The following is a 10807-nucleotide window of genomic DNA, read 5'->3' on the forward strand; positions in this document are numbered from 1 at the left end:
TAGTAAGACCATTCGGGCATTTGATCTTGCGCCCTACAAGATGTTTAAGGTCCCCAGCAATAGCGTTAGACGATTTTGGTTTTCTGCTGGAGACCTTTCCCTGCAAAAGAGAGTTAAGCTTTCTTAGCCACCCACATCTTCAAGGGTGGCTTAGAAGCAATAAGTCTAAGTGCAGCATCTGAGAACTTTGGCTTTGGAGCCCTAGCAAACAGTCTTGCAGGCGGACAATAGTACTCATAGGAATAAGCAGAATAATTCTTGGTCTTATGAACATGGCGGTTTGATGAACCGCTCTTATATTCATATGCATGAGTATGGTTTCCCTGCAAAACATTTGTGTTAGTGCGACTCAGGTGAGTCCTCTGTCTGTATGAAGCCTTTGGACCGTATGAAGCCTTTGGTCTGAGGTTTGTCTTCTTCACATGAGCTGTCATGATGACATTCACAGGAAGATTCTCCAGACACCTTTTTGGAACCCAGATCTTCTTCATAGGCGGTCCATTCCTGCAGTTAGTACCAATGTACCTGGCAAACACTTCACCATTCTGATTCTTAAACAGTTTATAGTTTGCATCAAGGGATTCATCAATGATAATGGGGTTAGCAGAACTGAAGCCAGATAGATTGGATGGATCTGCTGAAGGTTCCTTTGCAGCAACCCACGTGGTTTTGGGGTACTGCTCAGGTTTCCGGTAAGAGCCATCAGCATTCATTTTCCCAACACCCTCTTTCCTCGGGTTTCGGTTCAGAATCTGCTTTTTGAGGACATCACATAGTGTCTGATGCCCTTTAAGACTTTTGTACATCCTTGTTTCAAGCAATGTCTTCGACCTAGCATTCTCATCAGCAATAGCAGTGGTATCCTCAGCAGGGGGGTTAGTTACCACATCAACAGTTGAAGATATTGCAACAGTAGTAGATGTAGAACATTCAGCAACAGAAGTAGCATTATCACGCTCAATGCATTTAAGACATGGTGGTTCAAATCCTTCCTGAGCGGAACTGATCTGTTTGGCACGAAGTGACTCGTTTTCCTTTTGAAGATCTTCATGAGCCGCTCTCAATTTCTCAAGATCTTGCTTCCTTTGAAGATAATCATAGGAAAGCTTTTCATGAGTTGTTGAGAGAGTTTCATGACGACTTTCAAGTTCCTCATACTTAACGTGAAGATTTTTTATGTCTTCAATTAAGGATTCAGATCGAGTCATTTCAGCACCTAACAGATCATCGCTTCTGTCTAACAGTTTTTGAATATGATCCATAGCTTTCTGTTGTTCAGTTGCAATTTTAGCAAGTGTTTTGTAGCTGGGTTTTGAAGCACAATCAGAGTCATCGTCACTAGATGTTTGATAGTGAGTAGTGCATGTGTTTACCTTGGCACCGCGTGCCATGAAGCAGTAGGTAGAAGCGGAGTAGTCCTTGTCATTTCCATCGGTGTCGGTGATGAAGTCATTGTCTTCAGTGTTGAAGATGGACTTGGCAACGTATGTTGTAGCCAGACTTGCGACGCCTGAATCGGACTCCTCCTCAGACTCCATCTCCGCCTCCTCAGAAGCGGACTCCTCCTCTGAATCCATTTCCTTGCCAACAAACGCACGTGCCTTGCCAGATGAGCTCTTCTTGTGTGATGAAGACTTTGAGGAAGACTTGGAAGAAGACTTTGAGTATTTCTTCTTCTCCTTGTCGTCAGAGTCATATTCCTTGCTCTTCTTCTTCTTTTTGTTCTCATTGTCCCACTGTGGACACTCAGAGATGAAGTGTCCAGGTTTCTTGCACTTGTGACATGTTTTCTTCTTGTAGTCGTGAGCAGAAGCTTCATCATTCCTTGAGCTTGATCGGGAAGACTTTCTGAGACCTTTCTTCTTGGTGAATTTTTGGAACTTCTTCACAAGCATAGCAAGTTCCCTTCCAATGTCTTCAGGATCATCCGAACTGCTGTCAGATTCTTCTTCAGATGAGGAGACAGGTTTTGCCTTCAAGGCACGAGTTCGCCCATAGTTTGGACCGTAGATATCTCTTTTCTCAGAAAGCTGAAACTCATGTGTGTTGAGCCTCTCAAGTATGTCAGACGGATTGAGTGTCTTGAAATCAGGACATTCTTGAATCATCAGGGCTAGGGTGTCAAATGAACTATCGAGTGATCTCAGTAGTGTCTTGACGACTTCATGTTTGGTGATCTCAGTAGCGCCGAGGGCTTGAAGCTCATTTGTGATGTCAGTGAGCCGGTCAAATATGAGCTGGACATTCTCATTGTCATTTCGCTTGAAGCGGTTGAAGAGGTTGCGAAGGACACTGATTCTCTGATCTCTCTGGGTTGAGACGCCTTCATTGACCTTGGAGAGCCAGTCCCAGACCAGCTTAGATGTTTCCAAAGCACTCACACGGCCATACTGTCCTTTGGTCAGATGACCACAGATGATATTCTTGGCAGTAGAGTCCAGTTGAACGAACTTCTTGACATCACCAGCAGTGACATCTTCTCCAGCCTTGGGAACGCCGTTCTTGACGACATACCATAGGTCGACATCAATGGCTTCAAGATGCATGCGCATCTTATTCTTCAAGTAGGGATATTCAGTTCCATCAAAGACGGGGCACGCAGCGGAGACTTTAATTATCCTTGCAGTCGACATAGCTAAAACTCTAGGTGGTTAAACCGAATCACACAGAACAAGGGAGCACCTTGCTCTGATACCAATTGAAAGTGTGCTATATCGACTAGAGGGGGTGAATAGGTGATTTTTATGAAAGTCTTCAAAACGTGGAAGTTATGAAGACAAACGATAGAAATAAACCTATTACCCTGCAGCGGAAGGTAGACTACACTAGGCAAGCCATAGTCAAGTATTCAATAGAGTGAAAGCACAATGACTAATAGCAGCAATGTAGTAAGGATTAGGTAGGAAGATATTGTGAAGCCACACAGAACACGCAGTCACTCAGTGAAGACAAAAGATAGTGCGAACATACAATGACTTCACAAGGAGTAACAGTAAGGGAAGGGAAGGGAAGGGGAAACCAGTGACTCCCTGAAGACAATGATTTGTTGGACCAGTTCCAGTTGCTGTGACAACTGTACGTCTGGTTCGGGCGGCTAGGTATTTAAACCTTAGGACACACAGTCCCGGACACCCAGTCCTGAACACGCAGCCCAGGACACCCAGTCCTCACCGTATTCCCCTTGAGCTAAGGTCACACAGACCTCGCCCAATCACTCTGGTAAGTCTTCAAGGTAGACTCCCAAACCTTCACAGACTTCGTTCACTGGCAATCCACAATGTCTCTTGGATGCTCAGAACGCGACGCCTAACCGGATGGAGGATGCACAGTCCTCAAGTGTAATAAGTCTTCAGATCACACAGACAAGAAGACTTAAGTGATGCCTAATTCTCTTTGGCTCTGGGTGGTTAGGGCTTTATCCTCGCAAGGAATTCTCTCTCAAAGGCTTCGAGGTGGGTTGCTCTCAAACGACAAAAGCCGTACTCTGAATCTGAGCAGCCAACCGTTTATGGTTGTAGGGGGTGGGCTATTTATAGCCACTTGGCAACCCGACCTGATTTGTCCGAAATGACCCTGGGTCACTAAGGAACTGACACGTGTTCCAACGGTCAGATTTTAAACTCACACAGCAACTTTACTTGGGCTTCAAGCAAAGCTGACTTGCCTGACTCTGGACAAGATTCGCTCTCAAAGTCTTCACTCGAAGACATAGGTTTTGTTTAAGCATCACTTCAGTCATTCTGACTGGTTCTCTTGGACCCCACTTAACAGTACGGTGGTTCCTATGACTCAACACAGAAGAAAGAGAACTATGAAAGATCTAAGTCTTCGAGCTCCATAGGCTTCATGTGGTGTCTTCTCTTGTCATAGTCTTCAATGTGAATATCTTCATATACCACCTTTGACTTCAATGTCTTCATACATTTTTAGGGGTCATCTCTGGTAGGAAAACCGAATCAATGAGGGACTTCTACCTGTGTTATCCTGCAATTCTCACAAACACATTAGTCCCTCAACTAGGTTTGTCGTCAATACTCCAAAACCAACTAGGGGTGGCACTAGATGCACTTACAAGAAGCAAGTGGGAGGAAAGTAGAACTTGATGAAGTATTGCCTCTTGAACCGGAGAGTGGCGCAACTCAAGAAAATGTTCATGAGGTGCCTGCACCGACTAGAGAGGAAGTTAATGATGATGATCATGAAACTTCAGATCAAGTTGCTACTAAACTTCGTAGGTCCACAAGGACACGTTCCGCACCAGAGTGGTATAGCAACCCTGTCCTGGAAATCATGTTGTTAGACAATGGTGAACCTTCGAACTATGAAGAAGCGATGGCGGGCCCAGATTCCGACAAATGGCTAGAAGCCATGAAATCCGAGATAGGATCCATGTATGAAAACGAAGTATGGACTTTGACTGACTTGCCCGATGATCGGCGAGCCATAGAAAATAAATGGATCTTGAAGAAGTAGACAGACGCGGATGGTAATGTGACCATCTATAAGGCCCGGCTTGTCGCTAAGGGTTATCGACAAGTTCAAGGGGTTGACTACGATGAGACTTTCTCACCCGTAGCGAAGCTAAAGTCCGTCTGAATCATGTTAGCAATTGCCGCATTCTAGGATTATGAGGTATGGCAAATGGACGTCAAAACAGCATTCCTTAATGGTTTCCTTAAGGAAGAATTGTATATGATGCAGCCGGAAGGTTTTGTCGATCCTAAGAATGCTGACAAGGTGTGCAAGCTCCAACGCTCAATCTATGGGCTGGTGCAAGCCTCTCGGAGTTGGAACATTCGATTTGATGAGATGATCAAAGCGGTTGGGTTTACGCAGACTTATGGAGAAGCCTGTGTTTACAAGAAAGTGAGTGGGAGCTCTGTAGCATTTCTCATATTATATGTGGATGACATACTATTGATGGGAAATGATATAGAATTCCTGGAAAGCATAAAGGCCTACTTGAACAAGTGTTTTTCAATGAAGGACCTTGGAGAAGCTTCTTATATATTAGGCATCAAGATCTATAGAGATAGATCGAGACGCCTCATTGGTCTTTCAGAAAGTACGTACCTTGACAAGATATTGAAGAAGTTCAATATGGATCAGTCCAAGAAGGGGTTCTTTCCTGTATTGCAAGGTATGAGATTGAGCACGGCTCAATGCCCGACCACGGCAGAAGATAGAGAAAAGATGAGTGTGTCCCCTATGCCTCGGCCATAGGGTCTATTATGTATGCCATGCTGTGTACCGGACCTGATGTAAACCTTGTCGTAAGTTTGGTAGGAAGGTACCAAAGTAATCCCGGCATGGAACACTGGACAGCGGTCAAGAATATCCTGAAGTACCTGAAAAGGACTAAGGATATGTTTCTCATTTATGGAGGTGACGAAGAGCTCATCGTAAAGGGTTACGTCGATGCTAGCTTCGACACAGATCTGGATGACTCTAAGTCATAAACCGGATACGTGTATATTTTGAATGGTGAGGCAGTCAGCTGGTGTAGTTGCAAGCAAAGCGTCGTGGCGGGATCTACATGTGAAGCGGAGTACATGGCAGCCTCGGAGGCAGCACAAGAAGCAATCTGGATGAAGGAGTTCATTACCGACCTAGGAGTTATTCCCAATGCATCGGGCCCGATGACACTCTTCTGTGACAACACTGGAGCTATTGCCCTAGCCAAGGAGCCCAGGTTTCACAAGAAGACCAGGCATATCAAGTGTTGCTTCAACTCCATTCGTGAAAATGTTCAAAATGGAGACATAGATATTTGTAAAGTGCATACGGACCTGAATGTCACAGATCCGTTGACTAAACCTCTTCCTCGAGAAAAACATGATCAACACCAGAACTCTATGGGTGTTCGATTCATCACAATGTAACTAGATTATTGACTCTAGTGCAAGTTGGAGACTGTTGGAAATATGCCCTAGAGGCAATAATAAAATGGTTATTATTATATTTCCTTGTTCATGATAAGTGTCTATTGTTCATGCTATAATTGTGTTATCCGGAAATCGTAATACATGTGTGAATACATAGACCACAACATGTCCCTAGTGAGCCTCTAGTTGACTAGCTCGTTAACCAACAGATGGTTACGGTTTCCTGACCATGGACATTGGATGTCATTGATAACGGGATCACATCATTAGGAGAATGATGTGATGGACAAGAACCAATCCTAAGCATAGCGCAAGATCGTGTAGTTCGTCTGCTAAAGCTTTTCTAATGTCAAGTATCTTTTCCTTAGACCATGAGATTGTGCAACTCCCGGATACTGTAGGAATACTTTGGGTGTGCCAAACGTCACAACGTAACTGGGTGACTATAAAGGTGCACTACGGGTATCTCTGAAAGTGTCTGTTGGGTTGGCACAAATCGAGACTGGGATTTGTCACTCCGTATGATGGAGAGGTATCTCTAGGCCCACTCGGTAAGACATCATCGTAATGAGCTCAATGTGACTAAGGGTTGTTCACGGGATGATGTGTTATGCAACGAGTAAAGTGACTTGCCGGTAACGAGATTGAACGAGGTATTGGGATACCGGCGATCGAATCTCGGGCAAGTAACGTACCGATTGACAAAGGGAATTGTATACGGGATTGCTTGAATCCTCGACATCGTGGTTCATCTGATGAGATCATCATGGAACATGTGGGAGCCAACATGGGTATCCGGATCCCGCTGGTGGTTATTGGCCGGAGAGTCGTCTCGGTCATGTCTGCATGGTTCCCAAACCCGTAGGGTCTACACACTTAAGGTTCGATGACACTAGGGTTATCAGGAAGATTTGTATGTGATTACTGAATGTTGTTAGGAGTCCCGGATGAGATCCCGGACGTCACGAGGAGTTCCGGAATAGTCCGGAGGTGAAGATTTATATATGGGAAGTCATCATACGGTCACCGGAAATATTCGGGGGTATACCGGTATTGTACTGGGACCACCGGAGGGGTTCCGGGGGTCCACCGGGAGGGTCCACCTGCCCCGGAGGGCCTTATGGGCTGTAGGTGGAAGGGAACCAGCCCCTAGTGGGCTGGGCACCATTCCCCTCTAGGGCCCATGCGCTTAGGGTTTGGGGGGAACCCTAAAGGGGGGCGCCCCCCTTGCTTGGGGGGCAAGCCCCCTCCCCCTTGGTCGCCCCCCCTCCCTATCTAGAGGGGTCGGCCCCCTTCCCCCTTCTCCCTATAAATAGAGGGGCGAGGGGAGGGCTGCAGTACCACATCCAAGGTGCAGCCCCTCCCCTCCCCAACACCTCTCCTCCTCCGCGTGAACTTGGCGAAGCCCTGCCGGAGAACTGCCACTCCATCACCACCACGCCGTCGTGCTGCTGTTGGAGCCTTCTTCCTCAACCTATCCCTCCTCCTTGCTGGATCAAGGTGCGGGAGACGTCACCGGGCTGCACGTGTGTTGAACATGGAGGCGCCGTTATTCAGTGCTTAGATCGGGTTCGGCCGCGATCTGAATCGCTACATGTACGACTCCTCCAACCGCGTTCTTGCAACGCTTCTGACTCGCGATATTCAAGGGTATGAAGATGCACTCCCCTCTTGTTGCTAGTTACTCAAATAGATTGATCTTGGTGATGCGTAGAAAAATTTTAATTTCTGCAACGATCCCCAACAGCTGCAAAGTGAAAAGTAAAAGGCAAAGTAAAAGCAAAGCAATAATAAAGTGATGGAGATTGATATGATGAGAAAGAGACCCGAGGGCCATAGGTTTCACTAGTGGCTTCTCTCAAGAGCATAAGTATTCTACGGTGGGTGGACAAATTACTGTTGAGCAATTGACAGAATTGAGCATAGTTATGAGAATATCTAGGTATGATCATGTATATAGGCATCACGTCCAAGACAAGTAGACCGACTCTTGCCTGCATCTACTACTATTACTCCACTCATCGACCGCTATCCAGCATGCATCTAGAGTATTAAGTTAAAAATAGAGTAACGCCTTAAGCAAGATGACATGATGTAGAGGGATAGTTTCATGCAATATGATAAAAACCCCATCTTGTTATCCTCCATGGCAACGATACAATACGTGCCTTGTTGCCCCTTCTGTCACTGGGAAAGGACACCGCAAGATCGAACCCAAAGCTAAGCACTTCTCCCATGGCAAGAACAACCAATCTAGTAGGCCAAACCAAACTGATAATTCGAAGAGACTTGCAAAGATAACCAATCATACATAAAAGAATTCGGAGAAGATTCAAATATTATTCATAGATAGACTTGATCATAAACCCACAATTCATCGGTATCAACAAACACACCGCAAAACGAAGATTACATCGAATAGATCTCCACGAGAGAGGGGGAGAACATTGTATTGAGATCCAAAAAGAGAGAAGAAGCCATCTAGCTACTAACTATGGACCCGTAGGTCTGAAGTAAACTGCTCACACTTCATCGGAGGGGCTTGGATGATGATGTAGATGCCCTCCGTGATCGATGCCCCCTCCGGCGGAGCTCCGGAACAGGCCCCAAGATGGGATCTTGTGGATACAGAAAGTTGCAGTGATGGAATTAGGTTTTTGGCTCCGTATCTGATCGTTTGGGGGTACGTGGATATATATAGGAGGAAGAAGTACGTCGGTGGAGCTTCGAGGGGCCCACGAGGCAGGGGGCGCGCCCTAGGGGGGCGCACCCTCCACCCTCGTGACCGCCTCGTGGCTTTCTTGACGGAAGGTCCAAGTCTCTTGGATCTTATCTAATGAGAAAATCACGTTTCCGAAGGTTTCATTCCGTTTGGACTCCATTTCATATTCCTTTTCTTCGAAACCCTAAAACAGGCAAAAAACAACAATTCTGGGCTAGGCCTCCGGTTAATAGGTTAGTCCCAAAAATAATATAAAAGTGGATAATAAATCCCAATAATGTCTAAAACAGTAGATAATATAGCATGGAGCAATCAAAAATTATAGATACGTTGGAGACGTATCACTCGATCCCAGTGACAGTAAGGGAAACGACACGTATTGTATTGTTGCCATCGAGGATAAAAAGATGGGGTTTATATCATATTGCATGAGTTTATCCCTCTACATCATGTCATCTTACTTAAAGCATTACTCTATTCTTATGAACTTAATACTCTAGATGCATGCTGGATAACGGTCGATGTGTGGAGTAATAGTAGTAGATGCAGAATCATTTCGGTCTACTTGTCTCGGACGTGATGCCTATATACATGATCATACCTACATATTCTCATAACTATGCTCAATTCTATCAATTGCTCGACAGTAATTCGTTTACCCACCGTAATACTTATGCTCTTGAGAAAAGCCACTAGTGAAACCTATGGCCCCCGGGTCTATTTTCCACTATATTAATCTTCCAACACTTAGCTATTTCTATTGCCATTTATTTTAATTTGCATCTTTATTTCTCTTTATCATAAAAATACCAAAAATATTATCTTATCATATCTATCAGATCTCACTCTCGTAAGTGACCGTGAAGGGATTGACAACCCCTTTATTGCGTTGGTTGCGAGGTTCTTATTTGTTTGTGTAGGTGCGTGGGACTCGAGCGTAGTCTCCTACTAGATTGATACCTTGGTTCTCAAAAACTGAGGGAAATACTTACGCTACTTTACTGCATCACCCTTTCCTCTTCAAGGGAAAACCAACGCAGTGCTCAAGAGGTAGCATTGACCATGAACACTTGATGCTCCTTCTTGATTTCTACCTCCGCAGCTTTTAGCATTGCGAAGAGCTCGGGAATCGTCTTATCCATCCCTTGCATGTTAGTTCATCACGAAGCTCTTGTAGCTTGGTGGCAGTGATTGAAGAATTCTGTCAATAACACTATCATCTGGAAGATTAACTCCCAGTTGAATCAAGTGATTGTTATACCCAAACATTCTGAGTATATGCTCACTGACAGAACTATTCTCCTCCATCTTGCAGCTGTAGAACTTATTGGAGACTTCATATCTCTCAATCCGGGCATTTGCTTGAAATATTAACTTCAACTCATGGAACATCTCAAATGCTCCATGACGTTCAAAACGTCGTTGAAGTACCGGTTCTAAGCCGTAAAGTATGGCACACTAAACTATCGAGTAGTCATCAGCTTTGCTCTGCCATACGTTCATAACATCTGGTGTTGCTCCTGTAGTAGGTTTGGCACCTAGTGGTGCTTCCAGGACGTAATTCTTCTATGCAGCATGAGGATAATCCTCAAGTTACGGACCCAGTCTGTGTAAATGCTACCATCATCTTTCAACTTTGCTTTCTCAAGGAACACATTAAAATTCAACGGAACAACAGCACGGGCCATCTATCTACAACAACATAGACATGCAATACTAAGTTCATGATAAATTAATGTTCAGTTAATCAAATTATTAAAGAACTCCCACTTAGATAGACATCCATCTAATCATCTAAGTGATCACGTGATCCATATCAACTAAACCATGTCCGATCATCACGTGAGATGGACTAGTTTTCAATGTTGAACATCACTATTTTGATCATATCTTCTATATGATTCACGCTCAACCTTTCGGCCTCTAGTGTTTCGAGGCCATATCTGCATATGCTAGGCTCGTCAAGTTTAACCTGAGTATTCTGCATGTGCAAAACTGGCTTGCACCCGTTGTATGTGAACGTAGAGCTTATCACACCCGATCATCGCGTGGTGTCTCGGCACGACGAACTTTCGCAACGGTGCATACTCAGGGAGAACACTTGTACCTTGAAATTTAGTGAGAGATCATCTTATAACACTACCGTCGTTCCAAGCAAAATAAGATGCATAAAAGATAAACATCACATGCAATCAATATA

Source organism: Triticum aestivum, chromosome 1A, assembly GCF_018294505.1.
Source record: "Triticum aestivum cultivar Chinese Spring chromosome 1A, IWGSC CS RefSeq v2.1, whole genome shotgun sequence".
Taxonomy (NCBI): domain Eukaryota; kingdom Viridiplantae; phylum Streptophyta; class Magnoliopsida; order Poales; family Poaceae; genus Triticum; species Triticum aestivum.